Below are 23304 nucleotides of genomic sequence, written 5' to 3' on the forward strand. Positions count from 1 at the left end.
GTGTGTGTGTGTGTGTGTGTGTGTGATGTTATGTTTGTACGTTCTTATGTGAAAGTGATATGTTCGTGCTTGCATGTATGTAATTGCACATGTGCACTTGTGCTTTCTTCTATTTGTGTGTATCATCCATGCGCATATTTTTTTTTTTTAATCTCAAAGGCAGGGCTTTTCCTTTAGTGACATGGCTTACTTAGTATAATGACAACCAAACTGATGGCAAATGAAGGCAAAAGAACGTATTTCTCTCCACGTTAAAACTTTTCTGGTTTCAAATGGTCAGATCAGTTTTCAGTTCTAAATTCTGTGCGAACTCAAATTAGCCAGAAAGGAAGAAATAATCCAAACACAGACAAAAGTGACTTCCTGAACTGCGGCAAAATGCATAACTTCTACTGAAGCACCTTTTCATTAGCAGTACAACATAACACTTGGAACACCTGTCGCTTATCCTGATACACATTACAGATATAATCTTTTCTAGCAATGTAAGTTGTCTGTTGTTGTTGTTGTATTTCTTTTTATCACAACAGATTTTCTCTGTGTGAAATTCGGGCTGCTCTCCCCAGGGAGAGCGCGTCGCTACAGTACAGCGCCACCCATTTTTTTTGTTATTTTTTTCCTGCATGCAGTTTTATTTGTTTTTCCTATCGAAGTGGATTTTTCTACAGAATTTTGCCAGGAACAACCCTTTTGTTGCCGTGGGTTCTTTTACGTGCGCTAAGTGCATGCTGCACACGGGACCTCGGTTTATCGTCTCATCCGAATGACTAGCGTCCAGACCACCACTCAAGGTCTAGTGGAGGGGGAGAAAATATCGGCGGCTGAGCCGTGATTCGAACCAGCGCGCTCAGATTCTCTCGCTTCCTAGGCGGACGCGTTACCTCTAGGCCATCACTCCACACTGTGGCATGCGGGAGCATGTTTGAAGCAGGCTGTTTGGTCAAGGTGCACCCTGTCCGTGAGGGCTGTTCAGGCGGTGTCTCTGAAAACCTCTGAACAGTCCTTCAGCAGGCTCTGGCTCACAGATGCCTTGAATCACTTTTCAAAAAGCTGGGCGCGGACATGCTGAAGTAGAGGCTGAGGGAGGCCGAGCCGGGGAGGGAGGGGCTGGGGGGGGAGGAGGAGGAGGAGGCCATGGGCAGGGGTCGGTGTGTGTATGTGTGTGTGTGTGTGTGTGGGGGGGGGGGTTAGGGGCTTGCCCGAACTCCTGGGACAGGCGCTCAAACAGCAGCCTGGTCGTGCGAAGAATGAGGGCGTGGGCCATGTACTGCAGCACCAGGACCCCGAAACCCCCGGTAGAATCCCTGAATCCCTTCTTCAGTAAAAATGCGACGGAAACAATCAAGGAAACCTTCACAGCGGGTGGAAATTGGAACAACACCCAGTCCTGTGTCGGTGTTGTCAATAATTGTGCGTGTACCCTGTATGTAGAGCCGATAGACCACAGTCTCCAGTGGGTAGAGAACAAAATCGGCGAGGAGTTGCACAGTGAAGGACGCCAACAGTTCCGGGAAGTAATGTTCGTGCGGCGTCAGCTGGTGGCTGGTCTCCCCTGGCAGGTCCTTCCCCTCCTGCACCTCGGAGCGCTTGGTGGAGATGACGGTGTAGATGGCGATGGCGGAGATGAGGTAGTGGGAGAAACGCAGGGCCACCGCGGGCCCCACCACCTGCCACACAGGGATCAGCCGTCCGGAGTGCGCCCCCCCCCCCCCCCCACCCCGCCACCCGCGACACCCCCTCCCGCACCACGTTCACGATGCCTGGCTTCTCACTGGCGATGTCGCTCTGCAGTGTTTCAATCAAACTGGCGGCATAAAAAGATGTGGTGACGATTATCCTCCTTGCTTTCAGCAGAATATGTTCTCCATATTTCTTCAAAGAACTGTGTCGGGATACATCCTTGGGGAAAGACGTGACCTCGCTGATGATATTCTCACTGACGAGGTTGATTCCCCCTGACCAGAAACACACCGCCGATACCTTTCCACAATCACACGTCCAGCCCCCATGTGTGCGTTGCAAGTTGAGCAAGGTCTGAATGAAAATGAATGGGGTTAGGTGGTACCCCTTCCCATTGTGATGAACCTGACACTGTCTTCGAAGCACTATGCATGGTTGTGAAATCAGCTGTTCAGTAAATATGCTGCAGAAGCCAATGCTGAGTCCAGCAACCCTCAGTATCTGTTCATTTTGACTGGTACCCTTCTTCTATTCACACCCTACAACGCAGTCAAAACAATGCCGCACGCCTTGTACTCAAGAAGAAGAAGACTGACCACATCTCCCCTCTTCTGTCACAACTTCACTGGCTTCCTGTATCAAAACGCATACACCATAAATTTGACACCATTTGACGGGCGCCATAGCCGAATGGTTAAAGCGTTGGACTTTCGATCTGAGGGTCCCGGGTTCGAATCACGGTGACGGCGCCTGGTGGGTAAAGGGTGGAGATTTTTACGATCTCCCAGGTCAACATATGTACAGACCTGCTAGTGCCTGTGTATACGCAAGCATAAGATCAAATACGCACGTTAAAGATCCTGTAATCCATGTCAGCGTTCGGTGGGTTATGGAAACAAGAACATACTCAGCATGCACACCCCCGAAAGCGGAATATGGCTGCCCACTCGCGTATAAACGAGTGAACGTGGGAGTTGAAGCCCCCGAACGCAGAAGAAGAAGAAGAAGACACCATTTGTAACAAGTGCCTCAATAATGCAGCTCCTGACTACCTGACCAATCTACTCAATATCTACAAACCCTCATGCACCCTCCGCTATTCCTCTGATCCTTTCACTTTCCGGATTCCACGTACCAAGCTCAGTAACTTTGGCCCACGTGCCTTCTCTGTTTCTGGCCCAATCTCCTGGAACAAACTTCCACTCTCAGTCCGTCAACTGCCTACTTTATCTTCTTTTGAGACTGCTCTTAAAACTCACCTCTTTTCTTCTTAATAGTCCTCTCCACGATCCCTACTACTCCCACTGCAGCCTGTACCTACAAGGTGTGGGAACCTGAGATGTAAATATTTGTACATAATTCTTTTTCTCTCTCTTTTTTCCTCTCTTTTGACAGTTTTGTTTAGCCGTACAGCAGGTCTTGAAATATGTGTGTGTGTGTGTGTGTGTGCGCGCGCGCGTGCGCGCGTGTTTGATAGTGTGTGTGTGCTTGTGTTTGTATTTTTTATCTGTGCACTTAGAGTTTATTTCATCAAGATTTTGCGCCTTATAAATACCATAATTATTATTATTATTCGGCAGTTCATATCTGGCAGAGACATTTTCTGCTTCTCCCAGCAGGTCTCTCTGTCTGCTGGATGAGGTATATTGTCCTTCTGGATACGAGCGTTCGTTCATAACCCGTGTACCCATCGAGACAAAGCACTAATTACAAAAGTAGTCGCAAGGACAGGTAAAAGGAAGTGTAGGGAGTTGTCTACCGTTTTGCACTGAGTGTTGCACAGATTAATGACATCAACGGTGCGTATGCACCCGGTCTTACATGGCAACAACGTGAGACAACACACACACACACACACACACACACACACACACACACACACACACACACACGTGAAAGAGAAAGACAGACAGAAAGACAGAAAGAGAGAGAGAGCATGAAACACGCAGAGAAACTCGCACACACACACACAGAAAAACAGTCAGACACACAGACACAGACCCCCTCCCCTCCCACACACACACACAGTGTCTCTTTTTAACAATGGTAATAACCCAGAAGAGTTACCAACATTTAAAATTGAAAATGAGCCCATTCAGTACAGAGATATGATAAAATTTTTAGGCTTAATGCTTACTTCAAAACTAGCTTCGAGTGCCCGTATTGAATATATAATGACAAAAGCAAGAACATGTTTAAACTTGCTCAAAGTTATAAGTAAACAGTACTGGGGACAAGACACAACGATATTGAAACATTTATCATCATCACTTATAGGATCCAAACTATCGTATGGACAATAAATCTTTTTCAATGCTCCAAAGTATTTGTTAAAGAAACTTCAAAGCATTGTCTGTAAAGAATATAGACTTGCCCTTGGCGTACCTTTCCACGCATCAACCCTCGGAACATATAAAGAAATAAGAGCCTTTGGATGAATACCAAAACCTGGCATGTGCTAAATGCGTATTGAGAAGCTCAACAACTGAAAATTTTACATCGGAGGAAATAAGAATTACATCTGAAAACAACTTCCCAAAAAGAGCTAAAACGATATCTTAACTAACACCAGTTGGCACGTTTGTGTCAAACCGGCCTTTTCCAAAAGTCCGAAATTAATCCAGAAAATGTAGACACGCAGAAAAGAGTAAGTCCATGCCCCATTTGGGGGATGAGTAAAGCACAGTTTGATATCAATCATACTGACATTGCAAAAAAGAGAAAATCCAAATATAATTATCATGGCAACAGAAGTCCGATTACACCTTCAGAATAGATACCGTGACCACTTACATATTTACACAGACGGCTCACTCCTAGACAATGGCCAAGCAGGTTCAGCTTTCGTTATACCAAAACTGAAAACTGAACGATCATACCATATTGGTAAAGATCGGTCAATATTCACAGCTGACCTTATCGCTGTTCTTATGGCTTTAAATTATATTATTGATCTTCCAGTTTGCCTTCTACAAGTCTTATTTTGTGTTGATTCAAAATCTGTATTATATGCTTTAAACTCGTCAAATTGAAAGAACAGGTCCAAAATAATAATAGAAATAAGTCACATTGTACATCTGTTGAATTTGAGAGGAACACATATAACTTTTTGTTGGGTTCCTTCTCACCTTGGTCTCCTATATAATGAATGGGCTGACAGGGCTGCAAGAAAAGGTGCAAAACACCAACAGGGAACCACAGACCTTTTTGTGCCTTTGTCTGTAGAAGAGGGGTATCGCTTACTAGAAAAAGCATCATGGAGCAGAGTCAGGGAAGAATACCAGCAAAATGGCAAAGTTTTAAACAAAAGTATAAAAAATATTCAACAACCGGAATCTATCAATCAATCAAATACATTCAGTAATTTATTCAGATTAAGGCAAATTCAGGCATAACCAAACAGCATAAAGCTGAACGCTTTTATAACAAAGTTCAGCAGAGATGTTAAATGCATATGTGGAGAATCTATTTCTAGCAAACACATACTCTTTGAATGTCAGAGTCTGAAATCGTTTTTACCAAACTTCTTGGAAAATTCTTTTGAACGTATTATTGACAATTTCAAGATGTTATCTGCTATTGCAGAAGGTTTCCTGCATAGTCCAATTGGACATTTGTTATAGTTGTTACAGTTGTTTGATGTTAGCGTTTTCTTCTATATTGTGCCTATGTCTCCCCTTTTAATGTTTTATTTTTTCCAATGCCCCGTGGCTTTCCCCACCACCACACACACACATACATGCGCACACACACATACACACGCACCATTCTTCACCCTCTGCCCAATACCGTTCCCCCCCCCCCCCCCGTCTAATATCACAAAAAGCGGAAGACATTAAACTGAAGACTACGCAGTGTCTGGGTTTTTTTTTTTCCTCACACGCGCCTCGAGTTTCACACGTTACAACGGACCAAGTTATGTGCACGTGACTCTCGTGTAAGTGAAATCCCACGGTACGCACGTTTCTCACGTGCCGCGTGTCTTCTTGTGCAATGTGACAGAAACTCACCGCGCCATGTTGGACACAGTGACGGCAGGGCTGGGCTGACGATTTCTCAGCGTCTCATGTGCAGGAGTGAAAGATGATCCATTCGCCACGTGCTTCACTGCTGTCGTGCTGGCTCGGTTATGTACACTGGTGGAAATGGGTGAATATCTGCGGAGTTTTGTGCATAGAGCTTTTATGGGAAAACCCCCTCCCGTACCTCTGCCATAAAAACAGTAAATAAAAAAGCAACAACAACAACAAAATAATAACAAGTGCTGTTGACAAGATGTAGTAGTATAACTCATGATAAAAAGTCTGTACTATCTCTGGAAGTGGAGCGGACCCAAACGAGACTGTCGCGTCCGCTAGTTGGCTGGGGAGGAGGAGTTGAAACGTCAAGTCTTCTCCAGCCCTAATTCCGACCTCGTTCGAGCAATACACCTGTACCAACAGCCATATATAGCCTCATTAAATCAATTAATACGATTATGAGGTTAAATCTTTTTTTGTTTGTTATTCCTGCAAATCAACAGTTATATACAACTCGAGTCAGTTTCGTCAGCTGCAAGATCTAAGAATTTCTCCAACAACCACAGTAGAATAAGGTCAGGAGAGAGTGTCTGGCATCCTTCACTTCCATGCGCATTTTCCATTTTTCATGGTCTGGAGCAGTCGTGACAGGTGTATGATTTTATATTCTGCCCCTCTCTTGCATTATAGAAAAGAAAGCATTCCCACATACACACAGGAGCCCTTTCAGGCACTTCATGTAACCTAAATGTGCAAAAAAAACCCCAAAAACTTAGGACATTTATTTCCTCGATTATGTCCCCGATTTGTGAGCATGGTAAATGAAATCAGAGCCATTATCGTTATTACGGATCGTAATTAATGTTGATTACAAAGGATGTGATTTTCATCATCTGTTTCAACATTCAGCACCTCCATTCAACACCTCCAGTCAGCTTGGAGAAAGGTTGGAGAGATTTTGATTCAAAGACAACATGACCGCGCCTATCAGGAGTCCACATTGTTCAGTGGTAGCGTTATGTCCTGGCCATCTTGTCTCCAGATAACGTCGACGAATGGGTGACATATATGAAGATAATCACCCTTCCCGCTGGGACAGGAAAGATCACAGAAAACATCGCTGCTTCATTCTACCGACATGTTGAAGAAAAATTGACATACGAGTTAGTCACATCCCGTCAATGTTTTCCTCTTGCGTTGTAGAAAGATGTCGAACAATGGCAAGGGTTGGAAATACTGGTAGAAGTGGAGTGGTGGTCTGGTGGAAACACGTCCGCCTAGGATGCCAGAGAATCTGAACGCATGGACCGAATCCCATCACTCGCCAGAATGTACTTCCCCTTCACAAGACCTTGGCTGGTGGTCAGAACGTTAGTCAGTCGGATTATACGATGAACCTAGGGTTGTCCCCAGTACAATTCTGTAGAAAATTCCACTCTGTTAGTAAAACAAATACACTTACAGAAAAACAACAACAACAACAACAAAAAACCAGGAAAGAAACAAAGCCAACTAGCCCACAAGGCTGCAGCACAAAGAGCCAGTGCAATCTTGCCCCCTAGTTTGAGAGTCATAGTCTTTCACAAAAGACTAAATTGTAAATAAATTCCCATTGCAGTGGAGAAACAATTGATTATATAGCTGTCACGTCTGTAGGCCCAGCACGTATCACGTGTAGCATGTAGTGTTTTCATGGGGACATTCACTTGCATTTCTTCAACAAAAATTACCAGTAACGACGATGTGTTAAAAGGGATACGTCTTCGTATGACCTGCGTGCAAGTTATTGAGGTGACGGGAGGAATAGTTGGACTACTTCGCCCAGTAAGGAACAGTAGCCTATGGAGTAGCTCCTTGCCCGTTTCAACAGAAATGAGAGGTATCGTGATTCGCTGTTTGTCCGGTGTTCAAGCAACCCGTCCTGGTCAATTGTTCGTAACTGTGTTGTTGCAAGTTGTCCAGTGATTTGTGATCCGTCCTGGTCAATTTCTATTTCTGAATGTTTCTATGTTTCTTCTGGTTGTCCAGTGATTAGCGATCCGTCCTGGTCAATTTCGGTAACAGCATTGTGACCAGTAAATGTTGTTCAGTTTGCAGTGACCTGTCGTGTCTCTCTGTCGCTCACTTCTTTACAGTAACTCTCTTGTGGGCTTTTGATTTCGGTCACCACATGCTAATGGCCACAAGAGAGGAGAAACTCATGTACTCACCTAGTTTAATTATTTTCGTTGTAAGGACTTTCTTTTTCCTGCTATCTATTTGCTTTAGATACCCGCTCGTCTCCGACTAAGTCTTCTTCTGTCTGGCGTTTGTCTGTCAGTCCCTCTGTCTGTTTTGCGCATGTGTGCATTATCTCCATCGCCATGTCAGCCTCTCTCTCTCTCTCTCTCTCGTGTGTGTGTGTGTGTGTGTGTGTGTGTGTGTGTGTGTGTGTGTGTGGTCCCCCTCTCACTCTGTTTCTGCCTGGTCCCCCTCTCACTCTGTATCTGTCTATCTGCCTGTCTTTTCCTCTCTGTGTATTCGTTTGTCCGTTCCTCTCTCTCTTTATCCGTCTGTTTGCCTTTCCGTGTGTTCTTCCCTCTCTCCTCAGTCGCTGTCTCTCTCTGACCTTCTGGACGCCGAGGAAGGAGCGAAAATGAGCAAAATATAATAAAGATAATGATAACAGTAATAACAATAACAATCATAATCATAATAATAAGCATATCCTGCCTTCCCAACTCATACAATCAGTCAGTCCCCCCCCCCTCCTTCCCGCCCCCCCCTTTTTTGCGTTAAAATAGATGGGTTTTTTTCCTTGTTTTTTTTAATAACGAGCCGACCACTAGGACCGGGTTCTAACTGGCTCCCAGGACGACCGAAGACGGCAGAGCACCGTAAATCAGTAGCCGGGTGACACATTTTCATGTCACCTGTCTGCAGCACTTCAAGACGTGTCAGCAGCCTTGAAGTAGTGTTCGGACCCCTTCCGAGTGGGATTAGCAAGGGGGTGTCACTATACGAGACGGTTTTATGGGCTATTGTTTTCTGGTGTTCTTTTGGGGGTGATGAGGGGACAGGGGGCGGGGCGGGGGTGGGGTGGGGGGTGCTGGGGCTGGGGGGGGGGAGGATTTAGCATGATGTGAGGGTTGACTGATGCAGTTGGTCGCTTGGTTGCAGATTTTTTTTTTTTTTTTTTTTTTTTGTGGCTAATTTCATATTTCTTATTCATATTTCTTTTTGTTTTATTCTATTCTATTTTATTTCGTTTTATTTCATTTTGGGAAGGGGGGTTCGTTGTCGGTTTTGTAATTGATAGTTAGGGTCTACGATGGAAGGGAAGATACTGAACCAAGATTTGGGGTAGTGGAGTGACGACAGTCTTTGAAAGCGTCTCCTTGTTTGTTTGGTGTTGTGTTTTTGTTTTCCTTTCTGTTTGGGGAGTTACACAGTAATCAGTTGTGCCTTTTCTGCAAAAAGTTACGTGTTGTTATTTTTTTTTCTGGAGGCTTGCACGGTTCCTCTCTTAGTTCTCTCTCTCTCTCTCTCTCTCTCTCTCTCTCTCTCTGTCTCTGTCTCTGTGTGTGTGTGTGTGTGTGTGTGTGTGTGTGTGTGTGATTTAAAATAATTTCCGTGATGCTTTGATATTCAGTCCTCTATTGTGACCGGTCTTCACTGATTGAGAGAAACCGTGTCGAATGGTGCAAGTAGATTTCCTGTCACTTTGGGGCATGTCACGGCACGTGCACATGTATGCAGACATGCACAACAAATCTGTCCGGGGTAAGTGGAGGCGTGGGCAGGGGAGGATAAATATCTTGAGAGTTACTTTTTTTTTCGCTATTTTGTTTTTTGGGTTTTTTTTGTTATCTGTTACTCTTATATATAACGCATGGCGTGGTTGACCCGGACCTGTCCCACGAAGCGAACAGGAGGTTTCGAACTAGAATACATTTTGGTCCTAGCTGTCTCTGATTTGTATATATATATATATATATGTATTTGTACTTCTTTTCATCACAACAGATTTCTCTGTGTGAAATTCGGGCTGCTCATCCCAGGGAGAGCGCGTCGCTACGCAACAGCGCCACCCATTTTTTTTGTTTTTTTTCGTGCGTGCAGTTTTATTTGTTTTTCCTATCGAAGTGGATTTTTCTACAGAATTTTGCCAGGAACAACCCTTTTGTTGCCGTGGGTTCTAATACGTGCGCTAAGTGCATGCTGCACACGGGACCTCGGTTTATCGTCTCATCCGATCGAATGACTTGTGTCCAGACCACCACTCAAGGTCTAGTGGAGGGGGAGAAAGCATCGGCGGCTGAGCCGTGATTCGAACCAGCGCGCTCAGATTCTCTCGCTTCCCAGGCGGACGCGTTACCTCTAGGCCATCACTCCATATATATATGTATGTATGTATGTATGTATGTATGTATGTATGTATGTATGTATGTATGTATGTATGTATGTATGTATGTATGTATGTATGTATGTATGTATGTATGTATGTATGTATGTATGTATGTATGTATGTATGTATGTATGTATGTATGTATGTATGTATGTATGTATGTATGTATGTATGTATGTATGTATGTATGTATGTATGTATGTATGTATGTATGTATGTATGTATGTATGTATGTATGTATGTATGTATGTATGTATGTATGTATGTATGTATGTATGTATGTATGTATGTATGTATGTATGTATGTATGTATGTATGTATGTATGTATGTATGTATGTATGTATGTATGTATGTATGTATGTATGTATGTATGTATGTATGTATGTATGTATGTATGTATGTATGTATGTATGTATGTATGTATGTATGTATGTATGTATGTATGTATGTATGTATGTATGTATGTATGTATGTATGTATGTATGTATGTATGTATGTATGTATGTATGTATGTATGTATGTATGTATGTATGTATGTATGTATGTATGTATGTATGTATGTATGTATGTATGTATACGTTGCTGACTATGTCTTTCCTTTAAAGGGAAGGGGAGGGGGCGGGCGATCCCTTGTGTTGTCTCTCTTAGTGCTTCAGCCTTTCGGATGCTTTGGCCGTAGGAGGACAGAGAGCCAGAGCTGGTTGTCGCTGTGCTTGATCCGCTCTCAACTGCGAGCTGGGTGGTGTAATGAAAAAAAAAAAAAAAAAGAATACCAGTACGGAGTCTGTGTGCTCTTCTCTTTTTTTCACTGGTGGAACATCACGAAGAGTCTTGACTTTGACTTGTGCGACGTTGGAGGCCACTTCGGACAGCCCGTTCGTCACTCTGCCGAATAAAATCTACATACCTCGCTTGCCGTTTATCTATCTACAAGCTGATGGAATCAACAAGTAATGAATCGTAAGCAAAAAGAAAAACTGTTCTTACATTTATAAGGGGCGATAGCTGATGGAAACAACATGTAATGAATCGTAAAAAAAAACCCCAAAACAACAAAAAACAACAAACTGTTCTTACATTTATAAGGGGTAGTACTTTGGTATGATTATATTCTGTGGGTGTGAGTTTCGATGCGTTCTGATGGTCAGTGGAATCCTTCGGTACCTTGGCATGTGTATTTTCTTTGTGATCCATGAAGATTATTATCATGAGGTGCACGCCAACAACGTGTGATGGAACTGTGTGCTTTTTCTCTCCCCCCCCCCACCCCCCCCCCCCAACCCCCCACCCCCTCCGTTTGTGAGCGGCATCTCCCATTTCCGCTCCTTGCTACGCGTGGGCTTTTTCCGCGTATAGCCGGTTTTACCCCGCCATGTAGCAAGGCAGCCATACCTCGTTTTCAGGAGGGAGGATGTATGCTGGGTATGATCTCACCAATCGCAACCGGGATTCCAACCCAGAAACCTAGGGTTGAAAGTCGTCTAACCTCTCGGCTGTCACGCCCGTAATGGAAACGTGCGATCATCGGCTGTGGAGCTTGCAAGAAATAGAAGAAAAAAGAGGGGCGGAGAGCAATGGAAAGCGCGCAGGCAGATTGCCTACCTCTTGGAGAAAAAGACTTAAGATCCTGGAAAGAATAATCTCCCTGAGAAATATCTCCATCTTGTGGCCAGCGCAACAAAGACAGTCTTATAAATGCATGGAATGACTGTTCACTTGTGTTACGGGATTTCGCTAAAGGAAGGCGAACAGTGAGTAACGGGGGATTAAACAGAAATCCCCCTCTTCATATCAAATGACATAGTTGTGGAGAAACACACGCGCGCACGCGCACACACACACACACACACACACACACACACATATATATATATATATATATATATATATAATAAGACACACACACACACACACACACACATATATATATATATATATATATATATGTATATTTGTATATGTATATATATATATATATATATGTATATAAGAGAGAGAGAGAGAGAGAGAGAGAGAGAGAGATGCAGTTATAACATCGAAGCAAGTGTTCCCGAATTACAGTTTATAAAGCATTTCTATTTGACATTTCCCGTTTTAATTTTTGCGAATTTATTTTGGAACTATGGAACAATTCTTTAGTTGTTACCTGCAATTGTTTGCCTCCACTATTGTGTTGTACGAACTATATATATATATCTTTTTATTTTCATGATCTTAGAGAAACGACTTTCTCTTTACATTAAGCTGTATGTAGCATGACTGTGCAAAAGTTATAGTTCAGTTTTGTAAAACATGATGCACATTCTTTCCTTTCGTTTTTCATTCTTCTTCTTCTTTTTCCTTTTTTGATTGTGATCGAACTTTGAATCAAAGGAAATATACAGACTGTACAAAATAGGTGAAGACCACAGACAGGGTTTTTATTTTTTTATATATTTTTTTTAATATTCAGTTTCAGTTTCACTTTCTCAAGGAGGCGTCACTGCGTTCGGACAAATCCATACACGCTACACCACATCTGTTGAGCAGATGCCTGACCAGCAGCATAACCCAACGCGCTTAGTCAGGCCTTGAGTGCATGCTTACATATTTGTGTACCTATGAAAGTGGATTTCATTTTACGTAATTTCGCCAGAGGACAACACTCTCGTTGCCATGGGTTCTTTTTCAGTGCGCCAAGTGCGTGCTGCACACGGGACCTCGGTTTATCGTCTCATCCGAAAGACTAGACGCTCAGTTTGATTTTCCAGTCAAACTTAGGAGAAAGGGCGAGAGCGGGATTCGAACCCTTTTTTTTATTCAATAATGAATTAACTAAAACTGACAAAATTCATATCAATCCGGAATTCAGAAAACTAGCACGTGCGGCACTCGCTGACAGAAAATCGGCCCTTGGCTTGCTTCTTCATCAGTTGTGTGGCTGGCTGGTGACTGGGGCTGGACGACGGTGTTGGTCAAACGTTTGTGATGACACTTCGCTGCTGAGATGAATAAGTGGGCAAAGGGCTAGTGGAGACACAGTTTTGACATTGTTGCTTATAGTCCAGCCGACCGAACATGGCCATAATATTATCAGAACTGCTGAGTGAAAATAAAAGAATTCAGCCGCGTCAACCACAAAACTGTCACATTTGAGAAAAAACAAACAAAAGGGAAACAGCAGAGTTGGTTAAACATTAAACTCCTTAAGGCAAATAAGATAAAGCTGTGCTGGGAACGTCAGCCCTTGCGCCTAAGTTATCATTTCAGATCACAAAATCATAATCGCACGACATGGAACTTTTGGAGTGATGGCCTAGAGGTAACGCGTCCGCATAGGAAGCGAGAGAATCTGAGCGCGCTGGTTCGAATCACGGTTCAGCCGCCGATATTTTCTCTCCCCCCCCCCTCCACTAGACCTTGAGTGGTGGTCTGGACGCTAGTCATTCGGATGAGACGATAAACCGAGGTCCCGTGTGCAGTATGCACTTAGCGCACGTAAAAGAACCCACGGCAACAAAAGGGTTGTCCCTGGCAAAATTCTGTAGAAAAATCCACATCGATAGGAAAAACAAATACAACTGCATGCAGGAAAAAAAAGGGGGGGGAGGGGGGGCCGGGGGGGTGGGGGCGCTGTAGTGTAGCGACGCGCTCTCCCTGGGGAGACCAGCCCGAATTTCTCACAGAGAAATCTGTTGTGATAAAAAGAAATACAAATACTTTAAATCCACACTAACGTGCCACACGGGCATACCGCAGAATGAACGCCTCGTGCCCAACGGAGTGTTTACAATATATCACCAGAGCAAAACAACACAGGGAGTACATCGTAGACTGCGGGAAAATACAGAAAATGTGGCAAGGCTTTCTTGGGGGGGGGGGGGGGGGGGGGAGACAGGATAGATTAGTAAATGCAGAAAAAGCAGATAATATTGAAGTAAAATAATAAAAAAAAAGGCAGAAAAAAGGGAGAACTAGAAGAGCAGAAAAAAAATTTAGCACAGAATTCCCAGAAGGTGGGGATATTATACTGAAAGATCTCCGCCATAACCACGAGGAGGGGGGTCGGGGGTGGGGGTGTGGGCGGATGGAAGACAATATGGTCACAAGGGAGAAGGTGGAGAGGCAGTTCAGGCTGAATGTGGGTACAGGCTGAATGTGGGTATGTATGGTTGGTGTAGTGAGGGAGGAAGGGGGTAACATGTAAAACCAACGTTTTATAATTCGTATAATTTCCTTTTTTTTTTGTTATTTCATCCTTTCTTTCTTTCTTTACAAAATGACCACCATTTCTTTTCTTTTAGAAAAAGGAGGTTATCTGACAGACACACCTTGTCGATATTGTGTGCTTATTGATCTGCTAAGTTTGTCCAAAAACGAAACAGTATCATCGGTACACGGTAACTAAAAACAACAGGAAAAAACAGTCAAGTGATCATCCACCTCGAAATTAGTCTCATGTTACGTTTTACTAATTTTCAACATTTCTTTCTACATTGCAAATATTTCTTCGCGGTATTCTTTCCAACTGTAAAAATTACTTTCATTTCATACACATGTGCAGCGCATGAACTTTTTTTTTTTTTTTTTCATATGGCTGGTGCAAAGTTTTAATATGTGACATACTAACAGAGAGTTTAAGCTGGAAGTGTTTTAACGACTCTTTATCCGCAAAAAAATATGTTTTTCACAGTAATATTACAAAGAAAGGGAACGACAGAATAAAAGCTTACCAAAATAGCAAATAATTTTTTTTTTTTTTTTTTACACATTTCTGAATTTGGAAACTGCTATTTAAGAAGAAACACTTTATATAGATATGAATTCAGATATAGTAAACGGATAACTGTCCAAAGCTGGATATTTGTACACAAGAAAGAACAAGATTACTTTTATCATGTCTTCAAACAACAGCACTGTCACAGCATGTAATATGTTTTAGAAGAAAATGAAAGCAATGTATAATTTGTGCTATTGTTGTCCAATGTCGCTTGTCAGAATCCGAAAAAAAAAATGAGGCATTCATTTTGTGTTGTACTTGTGACAAACCAGGGATGTGAGTGAAGAACTTTTTCCGGGTAGGTGGGCGTGATTTATCAAAATTATCAAATAAGATTTAAGAAAAAAACAAACCATATATAATTTTGTGCTCCGTATAAGTAAGTAGTATGAAAAAAACAAACAAACAAAACAACCAAGGATGTGGAGGATGTGAGTGATGGAGTGTGTTCGGGCAGGCGGGTGTCATTTGTCAAAAATCTGGGGAGGGAAATGAGTTATAATTTTGCGCTGCATATCATAATAATATAAAAAAAACCCATAAGGATGTCAGTGAGGAAGTGTGTTCATGAAGGTGGGTGGGTTTAGGGGTGATGCAGAGGGGGTGGAGAAGTGTACACGGTGCTGTGTGTACATCTCGACTCTTTGTGTACACGTAAGAGAGGGCGGGGGGGGGGGGGGGGGGGGGGGAGGACACAGATGGAGGGAGAGTTAGGCTGCAGAGAAACAAAACGCAATGAAACAAAACGAAACGAATTTTAAATCTGGAGGGTAGTGTTATCTCATCTTTATATATATATATCCCTCTGGAGGAAACATCAGTAAGATACGCACAAAGTAAACGCATGCACAGGATATATTTCTTAAACATGAAGAGGGAAAGGAAAAAGCCATGATTTCTTGGAGAGGAGGGGAGCAGTAGAGACAGAGCGAGAAAAAGACATGTAGGGGCGAGAAATGATATGAATGCCCAGAACGAAAATCACCCCTTTTAAGTTTCCTTCTTTTGTTTTTCTTCCATTAGACTGAATATTGATTATTTTGACATGTTTTATACCCGTTTCGTGTTTTAATTGATCCAAAGGCGTCTTTCATTTTAATCAAACTTTCTATATATGTAAAGCATGTGATTCTATAATTATGTGAAGTATGTGATTTGTGTATTGTATGACGCGCAAAAGAAGAGAACAAATGTATGGTCCTGTCCTATGCAAGGGCGGAGAAATAGCAAGAAAAAAAAGTCTGTGTGGTGCCTTCTTTACGATCAAAAGAAAAGCGACAATGACAAAGAACAAGAGGCGACAGGGGAACCAATTTCGCCTACCAAAGATCATCTATTATACCAGCAAAGTAAGAAACTAGTGGAGAAAATATGGTCCCTTTTAAGGCTCGCGGCGGATGGGAGTGGGGGAGAGAGGTGTGTGTGTGGGGGGGGGGGGAGGTCTCTCTTTAGTGCTGTTCAAAGCCTTTTCCCATACAGAAGTCTTTGATACTACAGGGAAAGAAAAGACTGTCTTTCTTCACTCAGATGAAAAGATGCATTGAGTCCACGATCGTATACAATGTCTGTAGGCAAGGCAACTCTGTCCTCTCTGCCTCCGTCTCAGTCTCTTGTCTCTGTCTCCCGCTCTCTCTCTCTCTCTCTCTCCTCTCCCTCCTTCCCCCCCCAGGCCCCCCCCCCCCCCCCACCCCGCCCTATCTCTATATGCCTCTGTATCTATGTCCCTGTCTCCCCCGCGCTCTCTCACTCTCGTTCCCTCTTCGTTCGCTTGCTAAAAAGCAGATGCAGTACCCTTTTATTATTATTTCTCTCTCTCTCTCTCTCTCTCTCTCTCTCTCTCTCTCTCTCTCCTGCTTGCTGCATGTGAACGCCAGGAGTATACTTTCTGCCTTCCCAAGATAGGAGAGGGAGAGGGAAGGGGGCGGTGAGGAAAGGGAAAGAGAACTCCTCCCAACAATACCGCTTCCTTCTTGACACGGTGGCTGAAGGCCTCTTGGCCATCAGAACAATGAAGGTTTATGGTCTGGGCTTCTATTATTGTGGGGCACGAGGTCCTTTTGCAGTGAGCTTTTTTTGTCACACGGTGGACGCTGTTGATTGGGTTTCGTTGTGGTTTTCTTAACGCCTTAAAAAAGAAGAAAAAAAAAAAGAGAAAAAAAAAGAGCACGTGCTTTGAAGTGGGTGCCTGATGGGCATATAAATCTGTCAGTCCCGTAGTCTCTCTCTCTCCCCCCCCCCCCACCCCCGATCCCTCCACCGGCACCCCTGCCCCTGTGCTGTAGTTGGCACCTCAGTGCTGATGTTTAATAAACGAGGGCAGTAAAAAAAAACAAGAGAGGCAGAGCCTTTAAGACTCACTTGTGATACACCTTTTAAAAAAATCCAAGCTTTTTATGTATTGAGGATAATGCATTTACTGTTATATTTATATTTTTTATATTCTCTAAACTTGGCACTTTGATCTGATATTCGACTCAACAAAAGATCTGTCATTATTGACTCACTTGTGTAAACAAGTGAGTCTATGTTTTAACCCGGTGTTCGGTTGTCTGTGTGTGTGTGTGTGTGGCTGTGTGTCTGTGTGTCTGTGTGTCCGTGGTAAACTTTAACATTGACATTTTCTCTGCAACTACTTTGTCAGTTGACACCAAATTTGGCATAAAAATAGGAAAAATTCAGTTCTTTCCAGTCATCTTGTTTAAAACAATATTGCGCCTCTGGGATGGGCACAAAAAAATAAAGAATGAAGCCTAATTATATGCAAACTGCATTTACTGTTATATTTATATTTTTTGTATTCTCTAAACTTGGCACTTTGATCTGATATTCTGACCCAACAGCTAGAGCAGTCATTATTATCATTTTTTGTTCAAACAGGAACTTCTTTTGCTAAGCATGGAAGTTTTATTTATTTTGCAAACGTTTTGGTGCAGATAGTAAAAAAGGGAAATTACTCTGTAATGCTAGGGGGAGTTAATTTGCTTTAAACTGATCTTTCTCATCTTAAACATTACATTTTGAAACAAGAGAGGCAAGGCCTTCAAGACTCACTTATGATGCACTTTTTAAAAAACATCCAAGCTTTTTATGTATTGAGTATAATTTCAAAATGTAATGTTCAAGATGAGAAAGATCAGTTTAAAGCAAACTAAGTCCCCCAGTAGAGTAATTTCCCTTGTTTTACTGCCTGCAGCAAAACGTTTGCAATAAACAAAACTTTCATGCTTAGCAAAAGAAGTTCCTGTTTGAACAAAAAATGAAAATAATGACAGATCTTTTGTTGAGTCGAATATCAGATCAAAGTGCCAAGTTTAGAGAATATAAAAAATATAAATATAACAGTAAATGCATTATCCTCAATACATAAAAAGCTTGGATTTTTTTAAAAGGTGTATCACAAGTGAGTCTTAAAGGCTCTGCCTCTCTTGTTTTCATTTTTTGTTCAAACAGGAACTTCTTTTGCTAAGCATGAAAGTTTTGTTTATTGCAAACGTTTTGCTGCAGGCAGTAAAACAAGGGAAATTACTCTACTGGGGGACTTAGTTTGCTTTAAACTGATCTTTCTCATCTTGAACATTACATTTTGAAATTATACTCAATACATAAAAAGCTTGGATGTTTTTTAAAAAGTGCATCATAAGTGAGTCTTGAAGGCCTTGCCTCTCTTGTTTCAAAATGTAATGTTTAAGATGAGAAAGATCAGTTTAAAGCAAATTAACTCCCCCTAGCATTACAGAGTAATTTCCCTTTTTTACTATCTGCACCAAAACGTTTGCAAAATAAATAAAACTTCCATGCTTAGCAAAAGAAGTTCCTGTTTGAACAAAAAATGATAATAATGACTGCTCTAGCTGTTGGGTCAGAATATCAGATCAAAGTGCCAAGTTTAGAGAATACAAAAAATATAAATATAACAGTAAATGCAGTTTGCATATAATTAGGCTTCATTCTTTATTTTTTTGTGCCCATCCCAGAGGCGCAATATTGTTTTAAACAAGATGACTGGAAAGAACTGAATTTTTCCTATTTTTATGCCAAATTTGGTGTCAACTGACAAAGTAGTTGCAGAGAAAATGTCAATGTTAAAGTTTACCACGGACACACAGACACACAGACACACAGCCACACACACACACACACAGACAACCGAACACCGGGTTAAAACATAGACTCACTTGTTTACACAAGTGAGTCAAAAAATTGAGTGAGAGTGTCGCTACGGTTGCCAACTGCGAAAAATCGTTGTTTGCTGTGTCGGTGGTTGACATTTCGTCAACGTTTAAAATACGGTATTAAATGAATTTAGATGTTGACACTAACATGCGGAATAGCGATACTTACTGAACAACAACGAACTGAAATTAAAGCTTTTGTGTGTGTGTGTGTGTGTGTGTGTGCATGCGTGTATGTGCGTGCTCTCTCTCTCTCTCTCTCTCTCTCCCTCTCTCTCTCTCTCTCTCTGTGCGCGCCTCAGACGCACGCTGTGTGTGAAGAGGAGTGATGTTGCCATTTTAAGTTGTGTGTATGAATCAGACATAGCCCTATGAGTTGTTAGAAAGCACAACAGAGATATCATCATCGTAATCATCATTATTTTTTAGAGCTTAAGTTAACTGTGTTCACAATAATGTGGCTGACGCCATTTTAATCTTTCCGCCACGTGCTCTAACAGTCGTGCCGGAACAGGAAAAGCACAAGGGTCGGCGACGGGGTCGTTAGTGCACACAGCAGTTCTTGAAATGGGCCGTTAGGAAAACAACGAAAAAAAACCCCACAATGACACTGGAACTGTTCCACACAGATCATAAACCTGTCACGCTCCATTATAACAGGGCCTCCTTAACTGTTGTGACTTTCAGTCCAGTTCCAGTTGACTGGTTTCATACACAGCTTGAGATTCGTGGAACTTAAGCGAGGCGTGGAGAGAGAGAGAGAGAGAGAGAGAGAGAGAGAGAGAGAGAGAGAGAGTGGGGCAGAGAGAGAGAGAGAGAGATCTCAAACAACACACATGACTGAAGTGTCGTTGCTCTTGGCGAGACAAAAGGCTAACGAGTTTTAGGCCATGAGCGGGATTAATCAGAAATAATTATCAGCATTAAGTTAACGACCATAAAAAAAAAATTTAAAAAAAAATCGGAACAAACAGACAAAAACACATTTAGATTAGAAACATGATTGGGGTAAAGGTCAAGCTGTATTAGGTGGCAGATGAAAACTAAGCAAAGAAATGATTATGTCACTGTTAGGCACACTCTCGTGCGCTTGCGCACGGGCACGCGCACGCGCACGCTCACATGCACGCTCACACAGGCACATAGGCAGGAACAAATAGGGCCTACGTAGACAGAAAACGCGATTGAATGGGGAAGTGAGAGAAGAGAAACACAAGGCACATGATGCAACGCAAGCCAAATCCCAGACCACGTGTAAGACACCCGTCGAACATTATAGAAAGCATAAATTGTCCGTCATGTCGAAATTATACACAATCATATATCATGATGAAGAGAATTGTGCGTACTTCTGTGCGCGTACATGTCTGTGTATGCAGGCGAAAGGGGGTTCATGTAGGTGTGGGTGTTGGTGTGTGTGTGGGGGTGGGTGGGGGGGGGGGGCGGGGCGGGGGGTTATATTTGGATTATGTTCATGTATCTGCGGGCAAAATAACTAAAGTTTACTGGTAAGTGTTGATAAGTGTGACAGTTCCGCCACGTTAGGGAAATGAGCTTGAAGGATGGAATCATTTTGAGCATCAGAGTCTGAAGTAAAGTCCAAATCAGTTGTTGTTTTATTTTATTTTAGTTTATTTTATTTTATTAAAATTAATAGGAGTCACTGACCCAAGACCCGGTGACATTGGATTGGTAATTGCCCCGAGAAATCGCTGTCCTCGCATGCACAGAGAGAGAGAGAGAGAGAGAGAGAGAGAGAGAGAGAGAGAGAGAGATTCACTGTACTATACCTATCAGAGTGGGTTTCTTCTTCTGCCAGAGGACAAACTTTTTTTTGTTGCCATGGGTTCTTTCTTTATCAGTGCGCCGAGCGTGTGCTGCACACGGAACCTCGGTTTACCGCACTCATCCCAGTGACTAGATGCTCGACGGGCGCAATAGCCGAGTGGTTAAAGCGTTGGACTTTCAATCTGAGGGACCTGGGTTCGAATCACGGTGACGGCGCCTGGTGGGTAAAGGGTGGAGATTTTTCCGATCTCCCAGGTCAACGTATGTGCAGACCTGCTAGTGCCTGAACCCCCTTCGTGTGTATACGCAAGCAGTAGATCAAATACGCACGTTAAAGATCCTGTAATCCATGTCAGCGTTCGGTGGGTTATGGAAACAATAACATATCCAGCATGCACACCCCCGAAAACGGAGTATGGCTGCCTACATGGCGGGGTAAAAACGGTCATACACGTAAAAAGCCCACTCGTGTGCATACGAGTGAACGTGGGAGTTGCAGCCCACGAACGAAGAAGAACAAGAAGAAGACTAGATGCTCGGTTTGATTTTCCAGTGAAATTTGGGATAAAGGACGAAACTGGGAATCCAACCCAGACTCTCACGGATACTGTATTAACCGTCGGACTAGCTAAAATTGATAGTTTCAGTTTCAGTTTCGGTAGCTCAAGGAGGCGTCACTGCGTTCGGACAAATCCATTTACGCTACACCACATCTGCCAAGCAGATGCCTGACCAGCAGCGTAACCCAACGCGCTTAGTCAGGCCTTGAGAAAAAAAAAAAGAAAAAAGAAAAAAAAGCTGAATAAATAATAGATAAGCTTACATAAATAAATAAATAATAATTATGATATAAAAAGATAGTAGTAATGATAATAAAAAAAATAAAAAAAAGACAACAATGATGATAAGCAAATAAATGTAAAAGTGAAAACGATCGGTTAAATAAAAAAAAACAAAACCTGTTCATATCATGTGATACTGGCTGTGTATCATATAGTTCAATAGCAAGCAAGCAAACAAACAAACAAACAAAAAATCAAGACAACAACAACAAAAGACAAAAAAAAACAACAACAAGAAACAAGAGTGTCAATGGAAGTCTTTCTGTGGACACGGATCAGTTTATAGACAACACGTCTGCGAGCGAGCTGTACATATTCAATAAATCATTTCCCAGTGTGTGGATCCCCGTTAACTAATTAATGTGTCCTTAATAACGGAAGCTCTTCTCTGGCGTCCTGTTTCAAAGGGATCCTCTGGATAACTTTTTTTTTTTTTTTTTTCGGGGGGGGGAGGGTGGGTGGGTTGGGGGGGGGGTCGACAACTATTGTGAGATGCGTTATGGTGCTATGGGGCTCTGCTCTTGTGGTGATTGGCGACATTACCTCCCCTTGTTGAAGAAGCCACTAAAGGGAGTTAATTGGGGGACCACGTGTGCAAGGAGAGGGCAACCACGTGCGAGCTGCTTTTTTTTTTTTTTTTTTTTTTTTTTTTTTTTTAACATGAGTCAAATCAGCCTCGTCACATTGTGTTTTCCGCCTCAGTGTCATAGGGGTAGCTAGCTTGGATGTCCCCGGCACTGGTTTCTCGACGTCTGTGAGCATTATTTTAGAATGATGATTTTTATTGAGTTGTGTATATATATATATGGCATGTATAAAAAGAAAAAAAAGGAGACTGTGTGTGTGTGTGTGTGTGTGTGTGTGTGTGAGAGAGAGAGAGAGAGAGAGAGAGAGAGAGACAGAGAGAGAGAGAGAGAGACAGAGAGAGATGGTGGGATGCAGTATATGTATGTACGGCTGTTTGTGTGCGGGAAAAGAGCAAGGCGTGTGATGTGTTCCAAGTGGACAAAAGAATCAAACATCAAGAAATATCACTCATTTATTTCAGTCATCATCAAACAAATAGACTGCATATGTATGTATGTATGTAAATTAAACACTTCATGAACACATACTGATGTAAGTTTTTCATTGATCACACTCACAATAACAAACCCTCACGTAAACACACACACACACACGCGCGCGCACACACACGCATGCGCACACATGCGCGCGCGCCGCGCGCACACACACACACACACACACATACACACACATACACACACTATTCTTTATCACCGATCTTAGGATATGTTTTCGATATCTAAACATAACATCAAGAAATCAAATGACACGAGAGAGAAATAAAAAAAAAGGAAGAAGACGCCATTGGAAACAAAAGCAAAATGTATAATAACGAAAAGGCACAATGTGTTTTGACCCTTAATCGTGGGAGCAGTGAACACACACACACAGCAACAAAAACACCACACACACACACACACACACACACACACACACACACACACACACACACACAGAGCGGATGAAAGAGAGAGGAAGAGGGGAGAGGGGGCGTATGTATCATTTGGTAAAATATTTCCTTTAATATAAAGAAAACGATTTCAATACTTCATCATCCGTTCACACATACATGCCCAATTGCTTATACAT

The 23304-nt window shown here is 42.5% G+C and overlaps 1 pseudogene; it reads right to left on the reverse strand.

The window, feature by feature from the left end:
• Nucleotides 1–891: 891 nt before the first annotated feature.
• LOC143277942 (mitochondrial outer membrane protein SLC25A46 pseudogene) lies at nucleotides 892–3371 on the reverse strand (annotated as a pseudogene).
• Between the last annotated feature and the right edge of the window lie 19933 nt (nucleotides 3372–23304).

The sequence above is a fragment of the Babylonia areolata genome, chromosome 2 (genome assembly GCF_041734735.1).
Source record: "Babylonia areolata isolate BAREFJ2019XMU chromosome 2, ASM4173473v1, whole genome shotgun sequence".
Taxonomy (NCBI): domain Eukaryota; kingdom Metazoa; phylum Mollusca; class Gastropoda; order Neogastropoda; family Buccinidae; genus Babylonia; species Babylonia areolata.